The sequence below is a fragment of the Mytilus edulis genome, chromosome 7 (assembly GCF_963676685.1).
Source record: "Mytilus edulis chromosome 7, xbMytEdul2.2, whole genome shotgun sequence".
Classification (NCBI taxonomy): Eukaryota; Metazoa; Mollusca; class Bivalvia; order Mytilida; family Mytilidae; genus Mytilus; species Mytilus edulis.
The window spans coordinates 68,816,821-68,837,563 of NC_092350.1; positions in this window are offsets into that span (position 1 = coordinate 68,816,821).

Genomic DNA, 20,743 nt, shown 5'->3' on the forward strand with positions numbered 1-20,743 from the left:
AAATGTTAACGGAATTGGTTCTAGATATATTACCAATTCCCATGATATTATCATTTAGACCGAGAGGGTAAACTGTCTGTAATTTTTTAATCCAATTTAATTCAATTATTTTCCGTGATCGTACAAACTTTGAATGCGATTCACCAGGCTGCTTATTTACAACTTCTAAAGGTTGAACTGCTAAATATTTAAAAGGATGGTTGTGCTTCTTAAGGTGTTGGTAAATGATACTTTTGAATTTATTGGGTCTTTTAAAACGATACAGATGTTCTTGAGTGCGTTTAGATAAATATCGTCCAGTTTCTCCTACGTACTGAATACCACACCCCGGTTTGTTTCATGTGAGTAAATAAATAATACTGTTTGTTTTTCAAGTTATATCAGTTTCAAATTTAACGAAAATGTGCGACCATTAAACGTGGACCTTACCGTATTGTTGGTGGAAAGACGGGGACATGTAAGTCATTTTTTGGCATGACACTTATCAATAGAAGGGTAACCACGATTTTTATTGTTAAAAATGTTAGCGATGGTAGTATTTTTAGATAACCGATTTTGAAGATTGAGACGTGTGGATACCCTTTGAACAAGTTTAGTATTTAGTAATTTTCCATTTCTAAGCTTCATAATTGTTTTGTTAGTGAATTATATAATAAAGGAGCAAAGATTGGCGTCCAGAATATGAACCACCATACAATGATTGAAGTTATATAAAATGGATAAATTTGTTCGTCTAAAAATGTCAAACGCTATCAGTATTAAATAGTAGAATGGGGCTGAATATTGAAATACTACTTTTTGATAAATATTCCTAAAGTAATGAATTAGAGCAGTTCTCGCTCGGACACATTCCACAATCTAGTATATTATAAGAGAATAAACCTGAAGCACGGGGAGGCACTCTACTGCCTCCACACGGCACTAAAGACAAACTCTGTAAAAAATAAAATTGAGAAAGGAAATGGGGAATGTGTCAAAGAGACAACAACCCGACCAAATAAAAAACAACAGCAGAGGGTCACCAACAGGTCTTCAATGTAGCGAGAAATTCCCGCACCCGGAGGCGTCCTTTAGCTGGCCCCTAAACAAATATATACTAGTCCAGTGATAATGAACGCCATACTAATTTCCAAATTGTACACAAGAAACTAAAAGTAAAATAATACAAGACTAACAAAGGCCAGAGGCTCCTGACTTGGGACAGGCGCAAAAATGCGGCGGGGTTAAACATGTTTGTGAGATCTCAACCCTCCCCCTATACCTCTAACTAATGTAGTAAAGTAAACGCATAACAATACGCACATTACAATTCAGTTCAAGAGAAATCCGAGTCTGATGTCAGAAGATGTAACCAAAGAAAATAAACAAAATGACAATAATACATAAATAACAACAGACTACTAGCTGTTAACTGACATGCCAGCTCCAGACTTCAATTAAACTGACTGAAAGATTATGATTTCATCATATAAACATCAGGCACAATCCTTCCCGTTAGGGGTTTAGTATCATACCATCATAACATATATGAGAAGAACATAACCCGTGTCATGCCAACAACTGTTTTTAGAATAAATGTGTTTAGTTCCGATGCAAAGACCTTATCAGTGACTCAATATTAACGCCAACATATGCAATCTTTAATGACTTGACAACAGAATCGTAATTATATCCCTTCTTAATAAGTCTATTCAAAGGTTTTGTAAGTTTCTGAGGTGAGTACTGACACCTTTGTGCTTTATAAAGAATATTACCATAAAAGATTGTATGTGAAATACCTGAACGTATTAGAAGTCTGCATGTTGAGCTATATTTACGAATGGTGTCTTTATACCGATGATAAAATTTAGTAAATGTTTTGACTAGTTTGTGATATCGAAAACCCTGGTGTAATAATTTTTCAGTAATACATAAATTTCTCTCGTTAAAATCGAAAACATTGTTACATACACGAACGAATCGTACAAGTTGAGATATATAAACACCGTAAGATGGTGACAAGGGAACGTCACCATCTAAAAACGGATAATTAACGATAGGAAATCAAAAATCATCCCTTTTATCATAAATTTTAGTATTCAGCTTTCCATTAGTGATATAGCTATCAAGATCGAGAAAAGGGCAGTGGTCATTGTTAGTATTAGCTTTATTTAAAGTAAGTTCAACAGGATAAATTTCATTAATATACATACTGAAGTCGTCATTATTTAGAGCCAAAATATCATCCAAATATCTAAAAGTATTATTAAATTTGTTTATCAGATGTTGTTTCGATGGGTCTTTGCTTATTTTTGTCATCAATTGTAACTCATAACAATACAAAAACAGGTTCGCAATAAGTGGTGCACAGTTAGTCCCCATTGGAATTCCGATAATCTGACGATATACGGAATCTCCAAAGCGAACACAAATGTTATCTAGTAAAAATTCAAGGGCATATATGTGACCCGCCATGACATTTGCAGGCTTATGGAGGTAGAACGTCATTGTTATAAAATTATAAACATGATAAATATCGAGATTCAATGAAATACGTATTGTGAAGAAGAGATAAACACTTTCCTTGGCTTCTTTTTTGCGGACGCCGAACTATACATCAAATATAAGTTTTGAAGAAGTTTTAGTTTATCGTTTGAAGTGAAAAATATTTGAATCTACATTTTAAATTGATACAAAAAAAACAATTCTGCTCTATAGATTTCCTTTCATAAATGAAGTTTGAAATATATCCATAATAAATGCACCGTATCAAATGCATATAAGAGAACACCTACTTATAAATTGTTACGCGTCGCATACTATGTAAAGACATGCATAATAAATCTAAATTAAAAAAAGGAATTCTTAACGCTTACTTTGACAAATTTTAAATATATTTCAACAAGTTTAAATTACATGTTCTAAAATAGAGCTACAAACAAAACAAAAATGCTCTGTTCTAAAGATTTTCTTTCATAAATGATCATGAAGTCTGAAATATATCCATATTAAATTCACCGTATCAAATGCATATATAAAAACACATCATAAACTGTTACGCGTCGCATACTATGTTTAGAGACATGCATAATAAATCTAAATTTAAAAAAAGGAATTCTTAAAGTTTAATTTGACAAATTTTAAACTAACTTCATTTCAACAAGTTTAAATTACATGTTCTAAAATAGAGAAAAGAATTGTTTGTATTGTAGTAAATTTAAGTCTTTGATTTTTTATTCAAATACGCTATTGAACATCACTAAGAGCCAATAAATACAATAATTTTGTGTTTTATAAATTAGTGCCTTCAATAAATAAAAGTCGTCATAGAACAGTCTGATTTTCATACCGGTATGCGAAATGACTCGTTGCTTTTACAACAAATATGTCATAAAACATGACTAGATCTTCTAGATAAATATACAAAAAGCAAATTTTAGACAATGTACCCTCCTAAGCCTTGAAGTGGCTAGTCACATATAGTTAACGGCGTTTTTCTCACAAAGACTTTCTACCTCCATAAGCCTGGATATGTCGTGGCTGGTCACATATAGTATCAAAGCATGTCCAATTAACATAGTTTTTTTGTTTATTGCTACTAAAAAATGACCTAAAAGAGTTTGAACATATATATTCACATTCTGATTTTTTGAATGCCCATTTAATTAGGTGTGTGATTTTTTTCTTAATGAGAATGTGAGGCAATGTGGTATACAGGGTAGAAAAATCAAAACTTTGAACAGATTCAAAATCACCAATATAAGCATGAGATTTATGTAGTACTTCCAACGAGTTCTTGACACTCCAAAAGTAATTTATTCCACTATTTTCGAAGGCCTTATTTGAACAATTTATTATCAGGTTTTTGATTGTACCAAGTGTGCTGGTAAGAAGAATAGACAATTTAGTAGTTGAACAATGGCTTAAAGACGAAATAAATCTATATTTGTAAGGGGTTTTGTGTAGCTTCGGAAGCCAATACATAGTTGGGACTTTCATTGTATTTGGCTCTGCTTGTAAAGCGGTGGCTAAAAGTTTATGTTTGTTACAGATTTAGTTTTCTGAAAATGGAGTCAGTTGGAATGTTGGTGAATTGGTGATTTCCTTTTTCAGAACCTCAATGGAAAATTTACGTCAAACAATAATAATATTATTAGCAGCTTTATCTGCCGGGACAAAAACAAATTCCTTGGCTAGTTCTTTTAGTTTATGTTTGATACGAGAAATAGGTTTATTGTGGTTATTGTTTATAGTAAAATGTTCTTTAAAATGTTGAATACGTATATCAACTATCTTCATTACTGAATTAAAAAAAGAGTCCAAAGATTTTTTGTCAGCTTTTTCCCGTCTTATCCATTTCATACAGTAAGTATGGAGTGAGTCGTGGGTGATATTACGACACTCATTCCAATTAATAATTGACGGGGGACGATATTTAGGTCCTTTACTGAGGAATGAATTTAACTCTCGGTCTTGAACGATGTTAAGATCTCCTGTTATAACATGGGAAATGGGTCCATAAATATATTCGGAATTACTGCAATTACATGAAGTAGGTGTATTTTCACTGATATTAACATCTTTACACAATTGACTATAATTGAACACAAATTTCCGGGTAGTTTTCTTGTAAATATAACAAGTAAGAGGTAGCTCAGTATTGTCAAAATATCCAGGAATTTGTTCTTTAACAGAATGGTCGTTAAATATACCGGCAATATTTACAAAATCAAAGTCTTTATTGACATACTTAATTTTAATAAAATGTTTTTTTATGATCTTCAGGGCGATCAATTTTGGGAAATAATTTAGAATAACAATATGCCATAATAATTTGAACAATTTCATACTTAGGACTGCTATATGAAATTGTGTTGCAATCCTCCAAAATTTCATTTAACTTATTAACGGGTAACGAACAGAGTTTTGTTAACAGATAATGTCTGCCGTTGTTTTTGAAATAGAAATTAGGTCCGAAATAGTGGTATGATTGGCCCGAAATTTTCTTTGATTGCGATTTGTTCTAAGACCGTGAGAACGTTTTTTACGAACAGTTTTAGAAACTATATCCAAAATGTTAACGGAATTGGTTCTAGATATATTACCAATTCCCATGATATTATCATTTAGACCGAGAGGGTAAACTGTCTGTAATTTTTTAATCCAATTTAATTCAATTATTTTCCGTGATCGTACAAACTTTGAATGCGATTCACCAGGCTGCTTATTTACAACTTCTAAAGGTTGAACTGCTAAATATTTAAAAGGATGGTTGTGCTTCTTAAGGTGTTGGTAAATGTTACTTTTGAATTTATTGGGTCTTTTAAAACGATACAGATGTTCTTGAGTGCGTTTAGATAAATATCGTCCAGTTTCTCCTACGTACTGAATACCACACCCCGGTTTGTTTCATGTGAGTAAATAAATAATACTGTTTGTTTTTCAAGTTATATCAGTTTCAAAATTTAACGAAAATGTGCGACCATTAAACGTGGACCTTACCGTATTGTTGGTGGACAGACGGGGACATGTAAGTCATTTTTTGGCATGATACTTATCGATAGAAGGGTAACCACGATTTTTATTGTTAAAAGTGTTAGCGATGGTAGTATTTTTAGATAACCGATTTTGAAGATTGAGACGTGTGGATACTCTTTTAACAAGTTTAGTATTTAGTAATTTTCCATTTCTAAGCTTCATAATTGTTTTGTTAGTGAATTATATAATAAAGGAGCAAAGATTGGCGTCCAGAATATGAACCAGCATACAATGATTGAAGTTATCTAAAATGGATAAATTTGTTCGTCTAAAAATGTCAAACGCTATCAGTATTAAATAGTAGACACTGTGCCAGTCGTAAATAATACTCAGACTGCAGCCACAACCATTTCTCTACAAGATAAACAATGCTATTAATATTTCACAATCTAAGTACTGTATTTTCTTATAAACTCGTCACCAAATCTTTTTATAAATTTCATATAGTTTTTAATGACCTTAAAAAAACTCATCATAGATACCAGGATAATGAAATGTATTTACGCCAGACGCGCGTTTCGCCTATAAAAGACTCATCAGTGACGCTCGAATAAAAAAAAATGTTTAAAAGGCCAAATAGACGTACGAAGTTGAAGAGCATTGAGGATCAAACATTCCTAAAAGTATAGCCAAATACGGCTAAGGTAATCTATCACTGAGGAGAAGTTTTGTGAACAGTTAATTTATAATTATGAAAATATCAATGATAACTTAAGTTAACACATAAGTGCTGACTACTCGGCTTGTGATACCCTCGGGGGATAAATATCAACCAGCATTGGCATCAACCCAGTGGTTGCTAAAAACTCATCATAGATACCAGGATTAAAATTGTATATATACGCCGGACGTTTATAAAAGGCTCAACATATTCAATGTGTTATTGATTTGGCCTTCTAACGTTTCAAAAACAATGAAAAACGCCACCCATTATATACATTTGATCATCTTAAACCATGCTAATTCAAGATTCTGATGAAAATCAATATAAAACGAAGAAAGAAGTAGTATGGTGTGCCTATTTTGTTAGATGCCAACTGCCTTTTTTTAATGGGAAAGACGATTAACAAAATCATCTAAAGAGTCTTCTTCGATCGATGTATGCCATGTCATATTTTTGATCTGTACTCAATGCAAAAAAAGAAAACAATCAGATTTTGCATTTTCTTACTCAATACTTTGAACGGCTTAAAAACTTCTTTTCTCTCTTTGTTATTCACCCTTTATTTTGTGTCTTACTATTATCTATATTTTGCATAGCAAAATGCATAGCTGTATATCGCTTATAATGTAAACAATTCGACCTCATTGAATTCGTATTCATGAAAGCCTCAATTAAACTCCTTCGCTGGAGATTGTTAATGCATAGGTTAGTCGTCGTGTTCAGCAATTAAAAGGAAAAAAAGTCTACATGGAAAGTGAATCAAATGTGAACCATTTTGTTGACTGATTTCATCCACAAACATAATTCTTCTACAGGTAAAAATTATAATTCACTTATATTTGTAATATTCAACCTGAAATCAAACAGTCCTAAAACAAATCCTACTGCACTAGGTCGCTTTGTATTCAAAATTATGTATATTGTGTCCTCGATACCCAGTTGAATTAATTTGTAAAGTTTCAAAGTTGGATGAAATCAAAATTTGCTGGGTATGAAGAACTTACGTACATGATACCGATCTTTGCTTTTTTGAAGAAAAAAACAACAAAATGTATTCTGTGGACTTTGAAATGAAATTGATACACGTAATAACGAAAATATGAATCAAAACAATTGTTATCGTAATTAACGAAAGCGTAACAGTGAAATAATGTCTGATATTTTTTACTAATTTTTATGTTTTTCCTTGAAAAAATCTACGAGTTATTCTCCGTTTTTTATGCCTATGTATTAATTTGATAACACAAGGAATATACGATTTACAACATTGCTATGAAAACTGATATTTGCACATACATGTTCATTGTATGTCAGGTTGTTAAAAAGAACGAAGTATTATTATTAAATTATTTAAGATTGTTAGATGTAGACGTTTGTTTAAAGAGTACCTTTCGTAAAACAGTTTCGCAGTATCTTTGTAATATTTAAACCTTAAACATTTTAGAAAAGGAAAACTAAATGTTCATGTTGAATTCGTCCAAAGCGTTTAAACGTCTGCATTTAAGTGCAATATGTTTCCTTAAATATGCATTGGGTATATAATTTAAAATCAACTCATAACAATATGTTCATTATTAAATTGCATTCATTTAGATTTTATGAATATTGCATATATTGTTTTAATTTTCAATGGTGAAATTTCATTTGGATCAATGTTGCCATTTGTTTGCATATCTGTTCTTTTAGTTGTATTTGGATTCAAAACAAAACAAAACCATGAGTGGTTTGCCGTCATCAAGCATACACGATTAAAAGAGCCTTACATACATTTAAAAGTTAAGAACTACACTTTGATTAGGTGACAATATTTTAAGTTGTAGAACCGTCATATTATCATTCAAAGGATACAATTTCTGAGTAAAGGTTCCGGATGTTAAAAGAAATATAATGATATATGTAGAACACTCTTGTCTTTGGTTACGCTACTCTACCACTTCCATTCTACGGTTATTTCTTTCTTCATTTAGTACTATTTTTTATTCAAGTCATGCTGATAACTATTATTATTTCATGCAATAAATTATAATCTGCAGTAGTTTTGTCCACAATTAGAAGTAGTTTTCATATAGGTTATTTTAATGACTATAATTTGTCATTGTCTTGAAGTGCAATTGCTAAATCCTTAATTGAAGTTAAGTACCAAAACAACATACTGCATCGCAAGAACGCATTACTATGATCGGCAGACAATTACATTTTTTGTTAAGATTTTCTATCGAAGACCAATAATTCATATTACAAGTAAAATTACAAAAATAATGAACTCCAAGTAAAGTTCAAAAAGGCAATTACCTGAAAAAATGACTATATCAAAAGCTCAAACACATCAAACGAACGGATAACAACTGTTATAATCCTGACTTGGTACAGACATTTTTCTATATAAAAAAATAGTGTATTAAATTTGGTTTTGTAGTTAGCTTAACCTCTTACTGGTATGACAGTCGCACCAATTTCCAATATATTGATAATTTATCATTTAAACCTTTTATACCGGTTTAAAGATAATAATTGCTTGACATGCATGTACTATTGATGACATATGTGCCGTGTAGCATTGAACATGCTGATCTGATAAGGTAACGGACGATCAGTAAGAACATTCATGAGAACACTTTTTTTTATGTAATTTTTTAATTTTGGCGAAATTAAATGATCTGAAAACGACTTGCGTTTTTTTTTTATGAATATATATAACAATAAAGGAATTTCAAAACGCTCTTTACCTTTAAAATTTTATATAGAGGTAAACAAAACTTGTCATGCATAGTTCAGTTATCAAACTTATATCATTAAATATGCATATAAGCTTATGAAAACGTATTCTTAGGAATATAGGTTAACAGGTAGAAGCAGTTCCACAATGGAAATGTATATTGTATATGTAACCCCGGCATTTTAAATAGTCTTGAGTATGTGTTTGCTTAAAGTTAGTCTTGTAGTATTAAGGACAATCAAAGTAATAATACAAAAACAGTTCACAATATATAGTTATTCTCTATTTAACTCTGTTTTCAGATTAATAACTTCTATTATATAATAACATTATCCCGTATTCAAAAGCAACTTTTTACAATTGTTTTGAATTGAAATGTGTCTTTCTCTCGCCTAGACTTATCTTAGATATGACACACCTATACAGCGAGAAACAATAAAACGACCAATTTGGCGGCTTTCAAAGAATTATGAAAACATTATACTTATTTAACTAATTTACAATGTTCCCTCCTTTATTCCGGGTTCTTGGCGTTTTTGTTTGTTTGAATTTGTTTTTTTTTAAGTCATTGCAAAAAAATCGGCAACCGTAGGAAATTCAACAGAATGATCAGATAATTATTCACAAACAATAAATAAAAAACAAAGACAGTTTTTGAATTTTCCTCCCAATCGTTCGTCTAATCGTTGAGTAGGAATGGGTACTTTTAATTAATTATGGACTGATAAGAGTTGCTTTATAAAAAATATTTAGATACAACTTTAAAATAGCTGATTTGTGACGAATTAGAATATTGTTCCATCTAAAAAGTGTTTGTCTTTAAACATGGTAAAGTTCACAGCATTTTAAACTTACATGGGGACAAAAATCAAGTAATTGGACTAACACCAACATGACCAAATCCGGATTAGGGATGTTCATTTGTTGTGCTTGAAATATTTATATTTAATATTTTGCTTAAATCAAAGCAAGACTATTTATTTCTTCTTATACCTGAATTGCACAAAATTGAAAGACATATTTTAGATACAATTGGTGTGCTCTATAGTAATTAAGCTCTTCTCAAATAACATAGACATTAACAACTATAGGTATGCTTGTTTTGATGTATGGAAATGTAAACTTGAAATTAAAAAAACTTAGACCATATCATTCTGCTATTAATGATTTTTTTTAACCACATGACACACTGTTTCTCCGTAGCCAAGGGATGAATCATTGTGTACCATGAAATATTAACGTTCCTACTACCACACTTCTGTATGTTCATAAACTATTCTCCTTGTGTTTTGTAATGTCTTTTAATAATGTCAATTTGTATCCAAGGGAAGCATCATTATATATCGAATGTCATATCTAAGAATTGAAGTGGCACATTTCACAAACATCTATTAAATGATATCTTTCAAATACAAATCCTCTTGATAGCATCTCCATTCAGACATGTCAGAGTAAGCTTATTTACGTGGAACTAACAGAATTCCAAATTGATATAATCAGCTTGCATACGCCTTCATAAACCTCAATGCAATTTATTAATCAACTCTCTTGGCCATTTTTTTAATGATTTTATTTTGGTCATCTAGAAAAAAAGCGTAGGAACGCATTTTTCCAAGTAAAGTCTTTGTTATCTATTTAATAGCAATGAGACAAGTGTCAAATACAAAATATTGATACATGACGATATTGTAATAAAGTTAGAAGTTCTTTGCATGTTGTGCACACGTTAGGCTTTGTTTCACGCTTTTATCTAATGTCTGGAAAATATAAATATGAAATTTTAATATGTTTAATTGAATTTCAAAATACACCGATATGTTGTGAATGCTAAATATTTTTAGGAGCGGTTTGCATTTGAATTTTAATGATTTGTCAATTCAATCATTTCTTAAAGTACTTGGTGATATGCTGATAACTACAAGATATCTGGCAATGAAAGTTTAAATGATTATACAGTTTATGTATACGAATGTGTTAGACAGATTTAAATACATTCAGCATATTCATTAATTGCATTCGTTTAAAACAATTTTTTTTATTCATCTTTTTTCTACGTTAGTAATACAGGTGGTCAAACTGTAAACATGTTCTGTTTTATTTATAGTATATGTACATGAATTATGCAACACCAGTTTACCGATTACCTTTTTTCATTGATCGATCAAGAAGTCAAATTAACAAACCGAAACCTCTATTGAGGATCGCATAAACACGAAAGGAAGAGATACTGAAAGCCTCTACATCGTCATACTATTAGCATTCAGTGCGAATCCACATTTCCTAAAATCAACTCCTCAAATAGTTATCAGAGATACCTGACTTATAATTTAATACGCCAGACGCGCATTTCGTCTACATAAGACTCATCAGCGATGCTCAGATCAAAATAGTTTTTAGCCAACAATACACATTAAATGTCCCAATCGGGAATGCAACACAAACCGTAATATAAAAAGTCAGTCTTCTGCGTGGTTTTTTTTTAGTATTGTTTCGAAGAATACATCATCTTTTTCTGCCACGATAATCTAAAGTTGTTAATTTCTGTGTCATTTTAATTTCTGTGTCATTTTGTCTCTTGTGAAGAGTTGTCTCATTTTGATTAAACGAAGTTAGCATAATTTAAAAAAGAAAATTAAAATGAATATTAAATATGTTAAAAGTCGGTTTTATTATATTCGATATCATCTGTGAAACGCTTATGGCACGAAGGTCAACCAACTCGTGATGGCTTCCGTAAAATGTACGGAAAGTTATGTTCCAGTGAATATGAAAAAAGTCTAACGACTATTATCTGTCATTTGCCGGTATACAGACAGCAATGAAGATGTTCGAGTTATATTGAAACCACTTTAAGATATGGAATAAATATTAACTTACATCTTTAGTATGCAGCCTTGCACTTGATGATTCGAGAAAGTGACCAGAAGTCAAATTCAGGAAAGCCCTTTCATTCCTGCAATAATCACATTTCTGAGAAAGGAGAAGGTTCACGAAGGGTTAAAATTGGCCCTGAATTTTTTATGTTTTTTAAATCGGGCCAAAAAATTACAAATTTCACATAGAAATATTTGTGATAATACTATTGAGACAAAAATATTTTTTCTGACACTTTCCTTTACAATTTATTGAGCTATGACCCCTACATAATTTGTATTAAAGGTCAATTTTGGTACTTTTTTTCCATAATTTTAATTGTTTTTGGCATAATTAACCTTGGCCGCCATCTACGACCCAAAAAGTTTTTATATTGATGAAATCTATATCAAAATTGGAATCTTTTGGTTACAACACATTCTGGATAGTAGGTGACGGCCAATTTGTTTCTAAAGCTTTTAGGTCTGAAAAATGCACAAAATCATCATATTTTGACAAAATGTCCAAAATAGGCTTACTTTGGAGAATATAATGTACTGTTATGAAAATAACTGATATATTTAGCATTTAGACTTTTCAAATAGACCCATTTACGAACCAAATTTAGACCTTTTTGGTGTTTTATGATAAAGTTGATATTTTAGGCCATTTTGTGCCATAAGTGAACCTTGTTCTTTAATATTTTGTGAACAAATTTCCGCGTCTTTTTTTAGTATAAATAACATTACGAACATTTCAAAAAGTTCTTAAACATAATCTTATCTAGACCTTATAAAAAGATAACAAGTTTATGAAATACGAATACATTATTGAAAAGATTAACGGTATTTAGTATATGAAGCCGTGCTTTTTGTACTGGATTTAAATCTATTCAATAAATAAATCTACAGTATTTTGTTTGCTTGACTTCTAATTTGTCATACATGATACGGTTATCGGGTCTATTTAATTTTTGTGAATATCTAAACGTTAATGATGTTTGTACCTATTCAGCATTTCTTTACTGAGGAACGACTTGTAATATGAGATTCATAAAAGCGATTATTAGTAGTGGTATGTCCTAGGTGTTGAACTTCAACTAAACATTATCATAAAACCAACGAACATATTTAAAATGGATTGTTGTTGTCCAGGTTGTCAACGAAGTTGCCATTTTGATGCACATACATAGTTGGTGAAAGCCAATATTTGTTATTTATTTGTGAACCGCAATTGAATTATGCGCAGTCAACTCATATCTAATTTTATATATACAATGTTCAATTGGCAATTATCGGAATACAATTGTTTTGATATAATCAAATTTAACAATGTAATTGGCGTGCAATTTGATAGTTATCGTTGAACTGTATACTTTAAGGTTGTTGTATAAAAGTGTCATTCATTCATGACAAACCATTGTAAGGAATTGACATATGGGATTGATGATTGGAAATTAGAAACACGAAGACACTTCGTAAGTGACGTGTGTACAATGGAGTTGTTTCTTATCCATATCTTTGAATGACAAACAAAATTTAAGATAAAAAGAACACATTTATTCGCATGAAATCTAATATTCCAAATGAAAAATAGAGCCACCTGTTATTAAATTACTTGAAATATGTATTGTGAATTTTAGAACGGATTTTGTTTAAAGTTAATGTTATCCCATTGTATATTTGTTTATTATGTGGAGTACAAAAACAAGATAACCATTTCAAAGAAACGTGTATTGTATAAGTGCTTCTTGTATGCTATTTAAAATACTGTATGAACTTGATTTAAATTCATTTTCATACAATTTCATTGCGTAAACGAGGTAAATAGTTCATATGAATAATTACCATACAGTGGTTTCACTTAAACTACACGTATAATAACATAGTCGTCACAAATATATGAATTTGTATTGATGACTGAAGAACAAGATAACGTCATAGGTACACGACGTTAAATAAAATAATACCACGTTACGGTAACATATTAATTATTGCGTTATTTCCAACAATAGAATAGCCCCTTTGTACTCTATTAGATAAATTTGATAAATTTATATTTGACAACTGTCATAATATTCTAAGTAAAACTTTGTTATACTTACTTTAAAAGTGTATTAATCTATTCTCAATTTTATCATCATGTAGATCGCCAAAAAAAAATGCGAAAGCTGGATATAGTAATTTTCTTTTAAAAAAGATAATTGAATTTTTTCACTCTATACATAATTCCCAGGAGTAATATAATTGAACCTTAAAATTGGATCAGTTGAACTTAATTACATAATCATACTTGAAAGTGCTGTTGAAACAAGCTGGATAATTTAAAGTCGACGTGAATGATGTAGATATTGACTTCATGGGTTATCTAAACAAGCAATTAAGAGTATAATTTACGTAACTGTTTTAGGGCAAATTCAATTGATTAATTCTCAAGCCCTCTTGGTGACATTTGAAATGCAGTCTTATGATATGGTATTATAGTGCCATGTTAAAAGTATGATCACAACGTACTTTACAAAATTATGTTTCCATCAGATGCATTCTTCGGTTTACTTTTCCAGGTTTAGCAAAGTCAGTTATCAAATTGGATACAATTTGGGAAATTAACAAGGTGCTAACATCTTACAAAACCTTTTTGCATGAAGTAATAGTATTACGTAAGACTTAGGATCAATATGTTGACATTAGTAATGGTAAATGCAAATGGTTCAACGTTTGCTTGAGCGAAGAACTTGAAATGATCTGACGTGGAAATTATATTCCGATTATTGCAAACATAACAGAAAGTATCTTTAAAGCAAAAACATAAAAACTATTATTTTGAACAATGCCAACAATAGCATTATTTATGAGAATACAATAATCTTATCAATTAGTTAAGGTTAATCTTTTGAAGCATGCACCTAACACCTTCATTGACTATAATTTCATTTATAGTATGAAATAGTATGGGACAAACAAAGGTGAATTGCATCGAAGGAAAATGTTGATGCAGTTGCAGTCTTATTTACGAAAAAGGATCAACTATAGACAATTCGTATCAATGGAGAAATGTCAATGGCATAACAGCCCCTGGTACTGTTCGCAACAGACGGACACTTTGAAAAATATGCCAAACAATATGTTAGCACTAGATTAGGTCAAACCTTGATCACATAAATGTAGCCCAATGTTACACCTAATTAATTTGACATGTTGATTAAAAAAAAAGGAAATTCTAAAATAATATTGAGTGCAGCATAACGTAAATTGTTGTATTGCTTTTTCACATGTAGGATGTTTAGTTGAGACAAATCAGATGAAAAATATTTACACTACAGTACAATATTCATCGTCGTTTTCAGTGTTGTTGTTTCCGAAAACACCAGAAACCATCATTTATAAATAGTGTATACCCTATGTAAACGCTAAATAGTAACGCATAGTATCTCTAAACAGTTCTAAACATTATAGGATTCTTGTATTCACTAACTTTCATTAATGCTGAAGCATTTTGTCTACTTTTGATTAGTTGGCGCAATTTGATACATTTACGACATTGGACTTTGACGAGATTAGACAACACCAAACACGTGTTATAAAAAGTGATTCAGCGTACACAGATAATGCATATTTAACCTGAGAGAGTTACTACTAAAAACAAACATAAGGTAATATTCATGATATTTTGTGAAAAGTGATTTTCAATAAAAGTTGAAAATACCTTATTAATTCATTGTTCATTCTTTGTGTAACCATGGTCACTGTTTAATGATGACAGTTCCAAAAAAAGAAATTGTTCACCAGGATTTTTCAATTTTGGTAGATTAGATTTTTAATATAAATTAGATCAATTTAACATGATTTTGCGTGCTACTTGTTCCAATATAGTAGTATAGAAAACAGAAATACATATTCTCACTATTACTTTTTTTTAACCACAATTCTAATACTTACCAAGAAATTGTGGTATTCACAATTGATAATCAGACTGAATCTTCATATTATATTGTTTTGCTCTTTTTTTCATTCACCTTCATTTAGATGATGTATTTTTCATAGAAAAAAAAACCCCACTCTATCGATGTTCTTACTCGAGACAGTCATTTTTTAAGCAAGAAGCTAAACATTCTTCAACAAAGATTTCAAATCATTTGCTGGCAACCCTTAGTTTTCCTACTGATTGAACTCAAATGTCCAAAAAATGTGTTACTGTTTTTTTTGCTGTCAACAGTCATGTGGATTTTAATGTGAATCTAATAGCGAAATCGAAGGAACGAAAGAGGAGTTTAGGTCGTACGTAATTTTTGCTTAATGAAAAACTTAAAAATGACTAACTGTGCAAGGAAAGTTTAAATCTGCTTACAATATATTTATAGACTTCAATTATGGATGTAACATGTCTTCTTATTGGCTGTATAAAAAAACCAGATCATGGACATAATTTTGTCGTGTGACCGTGACATCATCATCAACGTCTTTTCGTGATTTACTCTTCAAATATGGAATAAGGAATTGAGTTATAAGGAATTATTGTAATATTTATTTCCGTCTATTCGAAATAACATAACACATGTGGTCCCCTTCTCGCGTTATTCAGTGTGCACAACAATGTTTATGTTATTCCTTCATAGACAAAAAAAATTAAATAAATGTCTGTTTATGCTGTGCACCTGTATACATTTTGAATGTTTTTTTTTATATAATAAATTAAAAATCAAAACAAATATTAGAGAACCTTTACTTGAAAAGAAAAACAGCAATTTAAATAAGGAAGGTCGTCAAACTTTTGAATCAGAACAATAACCTTTAAATTTGATGAAATCTTATTTCGTAATATCAAAAACTTTAGCATACAGTGTTAAGTGTACCTTAATAACCTACATACAAGCCCTGGTAACATAAATTCAGTATCAAAGCAAACTTCTGAGTTTCAAATTTAATTCTCATGAACGGTATTTGATATGGACATTCATACAAGTTATTGTAGACAAATATATTATTAAGGAAATATTTAAAAAAATAATTGGTACTTCTTTTGTTGTCCAGGAGCTAAACGTATCGACATTCTGATGTATATTGTTTTATAACACGATATAATAAGGTAAATCACGCGGAGATGATTATAATGTCTTCCAAAACAACATGTTCATAACACTTTTAGGCGTAATCTCATTTTAGTATAAGAACTTATAGTACGGTGACAAGTAAGGTAAATTTGAAAATTTAATGGACCGAAATACCTCATGGCTAATTTTGGTCTTATTTTGTAGATACATATAATATCTTTTGATTAAGGCATGTCGTAGAGTGCCAAAGTGGTGCAGATTTATGAAAACTGCGTTCAAAGGTCAAAAGGGGGGATTTTTAAAAATTGCAAATTTTAGACATTTTGGACAATTTCTCGGTAGTCTCTCATGTTAACTGAGATTTTTTTTCGATGGAAGCCTGCGCTAAGAATGCTCCACAAATACAGCTAGTCATATTTATGTCTGAATACCAGATATTAGTGATACGTACCCTCGCTTGCAACATGTACGAAAATGAAACAAATATCTTTATTTACGGAAATTATCGAAAAAAAATGTTCATAATTAAGATTTAGCTATGCAATAGTATATGGCCACATATAAAGATATTTTTGGGAAAGTTTTGTTAAAATGCCATAAAGAACAGAAGAGAAATAAGAACTGTAAAGTTTACACTCTGTCCATAGTGTTATGGAAAAAAATGATGAAATTCTTTTCTGATTATTTAAACTTAAAAGGATGTAAGAACTATGAACATGAGTCCTCATGTTCATGTAACTATAGTGAATGAAGTTTTTTTTTTTTTAATAAATAAATCGGTACTAGACCAATTGCACATTGAGAAGATGTGTCCCCCCTTTTTTATTTTATATAAAACAACAACAGACAAGGTTGTCGTTTGTTGATGTGGTTCATAAATGTTTCTCGTTTCTAGTTTTTATATAGAGTATACCATTGCATTGGTTTAACACTAGTCAATTTTTGGAGCCCTTAATTACTATTCGGTGCTAGCCAAGGCTACATTTGAAGACCGTACTTTGACCTTTAATGGTTAAATGGCCTTGATGTCTCATTGGAACTCATACCATATCTTCTAATATCTATAAACAATGGAATATATAGCAGACTTGAAAGCCCGATGTATATGTAAATAAAGATTCACATGGATATTACGCTTCAAAAGTTGCGGTCAATGTATAATTATAATACACTATCACTAGACATCAATATGCACATCAATTTGAAAAGGTAACGGAATACTAGAAAAAAAGGATGTCATTGTATGGCGCCGACAATGCTCATGAGTGTATTCAGATCACCATGTACTGATTGACCATTGCTTCGGGGATCATTTGATCCGCGGTGAAGTGATTTTTACTGCAAAATATGTGTCAATATAAGAACCAGCTAGAATGACAAATTTTGATACATGCATGTTTTTCCCAACCCCTTGTTATTGTCTTCTTTTGCCAATTTAGTTTGTTGAAGACGGATCCTGTAAGAGCGCCGCGAGTTTCTGTTGGTGTGCCAGACATCCTTTTAAAAAGTTACATATGTCGTGAGTAGGTAAAAACTGTCTTGTGGCTTTGGTTGAAGAAACGTCTCCAGTCTAAAATCACAATTCATCTTGTTTGATTCATAGGATAAGACCTATTAGAAATAAAACATAACTGTCATGGTTTTAACATGATGCAACCCCTGAAATTACTTTTCAATACCTGCTCATTGGCAAAAAGAGGCGGCAGAATAATTCTTATATCTGCCACTTTAGTCACTCACAAATCCTGCTGGAAATATTTCGTCATGTTCTTCCAAATCAAAATCATTGTAGTGCGATAGTGGATAGTTACAGTGTACCTACAAATCTTATCAACCCATGTTTTTTTTTGCAGGTGCACAAAGAAATTTCTTACAATCCCTTATTGATCTGCATTCAATGACTTGAAGAACAATTTGAATCTACCACCATATGAAATAAACCTTATCGTCTCTTTGACGCCTTTAATAGCTGACTATGTGGTATGGGATTTGCTCATTGTTGAAGGTCATGCGGTAACCTATAGTTGTAAATATCTGTGTCATTTTGGTCTCTTGTGAAGAGTTATTCTATTGGCAATCATACCCCATCTTCTTTTTATATACACCAATGTCCGATGTAAGGGGAGGGGTGGGCTCCTGCTGACATGTTTAACCTCGCCACATTCTGTATGGGGCTTTCCCAAGTCAGGAGCCTGTTATTCAGTGGTTATCATTTGTTGCCGGCACATTTTTGTTGTTCGTTTATTATTTTGTACATAAATTAGGCCGGCTTTGTTTTTTTCGTTTGAATTGTTTTATATTTGTCAATTCGGGCCTTTTCATTGCCGACTAGGCGGTAAGGGTTTTGCTTGTTGTTGAAGGCCGTACGGTGACCTATAGTTGTAAATTTATGTGTAATTTTTTGTCTTTTGTGGAGATTTGTCGAATTTGCAATCATACCACAATTATTTTTTTTTATGGTTTTAAAGCAGTCATTGGCCCAATATCAATAACTGTTGTACCATTTTACATAAAGACTTTTTACAATACCAATACCATCTTTTTGAACAGGGGTGTACTGGTTCTTCATAAAGGAATATCACACACTCAGCCTAAGTATACATTTCCGTTCAGTATCAAATGAGAGTGCATTGTAATCATTATCCATTTGAAAAAAATTGTCATCTACTAACCAGGCAAAATATTTACCAGAGAGGTTGGAATTCATTGTAAATCTCGAACAATCATAAACAGCTTTTCATATTTTTTTTTCCACAAAATGCAATATCTGTAAATAAATGTCAATGGCACAAACTATAAGACAACGAACATGTTTTTTTCTTTCTTTCGCTAACAGATCATCCTGTAGACTTAACGAATGAAGACATGCTGCACTGTAGTATTTAAAAAGCAACATCATGTCCCGATTAATTTAAAAAATCAGAAGCAAATGATTTCTAATTTCATCAAATAGTTAACAGTGCATGCTGAATGTTGAAGCGGCTTGTCCTTGAAGTTATTTATGACGATAAACTCACCACTAGATGGCCTGCCTGCTAATTTGCGTCATTTAAAACACGCTCAAATGACTCAACATACCTTAATTGCTTAGCTTGTTGTATGACTTTTGTCTCCAGAATAGACAGTTTATACCAGTCATTGTAATGCCATGAAGCGTGTTTTAACGAAAGTTGATTCATCGTTACACGCATGTTTTTTCTCTCTCATTAATTCAAATGGTTGATCATGTTTTCTTCTTGGACATGTAAAGGCTTAATAACATGATCTAAGCTACTTTACTAGTTCTTAATAAGGGGGTCTCATTTAGGGGTTCTGATCCCGGATCCCTACTGTTTTGTCAGATTCCTGTAAGCAATTTTTTTTTTGTAAATTCCCGTGTCCCGCTAGACTTTCCCGTTTTCACGGCACAATAATTTGACTTTCACGTGTCACGCTTACTTAAAATCGGCAATCCCGCGTCACGTAGACCCCAATGAGACCCACTATTGCATGGAATAATTTTCCGGAATTTTTCGGATGTGTTCCAATGTGGTTTCAAATTAGTATTTTCGAAAAACAAGAATAAAAGCACCTCAAAAGTTATTAGAATTTTCTGAAACCTTAGCATCTGTACTTATTCAAGCACGTCGACACAACTATTGATACAAATATATATTTTTTTTATAAAACTTAAGAAAATGCATATTAAATTCATTGCATTTCATATGATAGGGGTAAATACGAAAGGGGAACGTTACATGAATCATTGAGGTGAAAATTGAGTAGTTATACTGCTATGTGATGAGTTTTATAAAAATGCTCGTAAAAGTTGATTTTATGTTCTATCAAACTTTTATATATCAAAACTTCTTGAGTATTTGTTGTTCCACTATATTTTGTGAAAATTTACTATTGGTGATATATATAAGAAATGTAATGGACTTTGATAGACGGTAAGATTGAC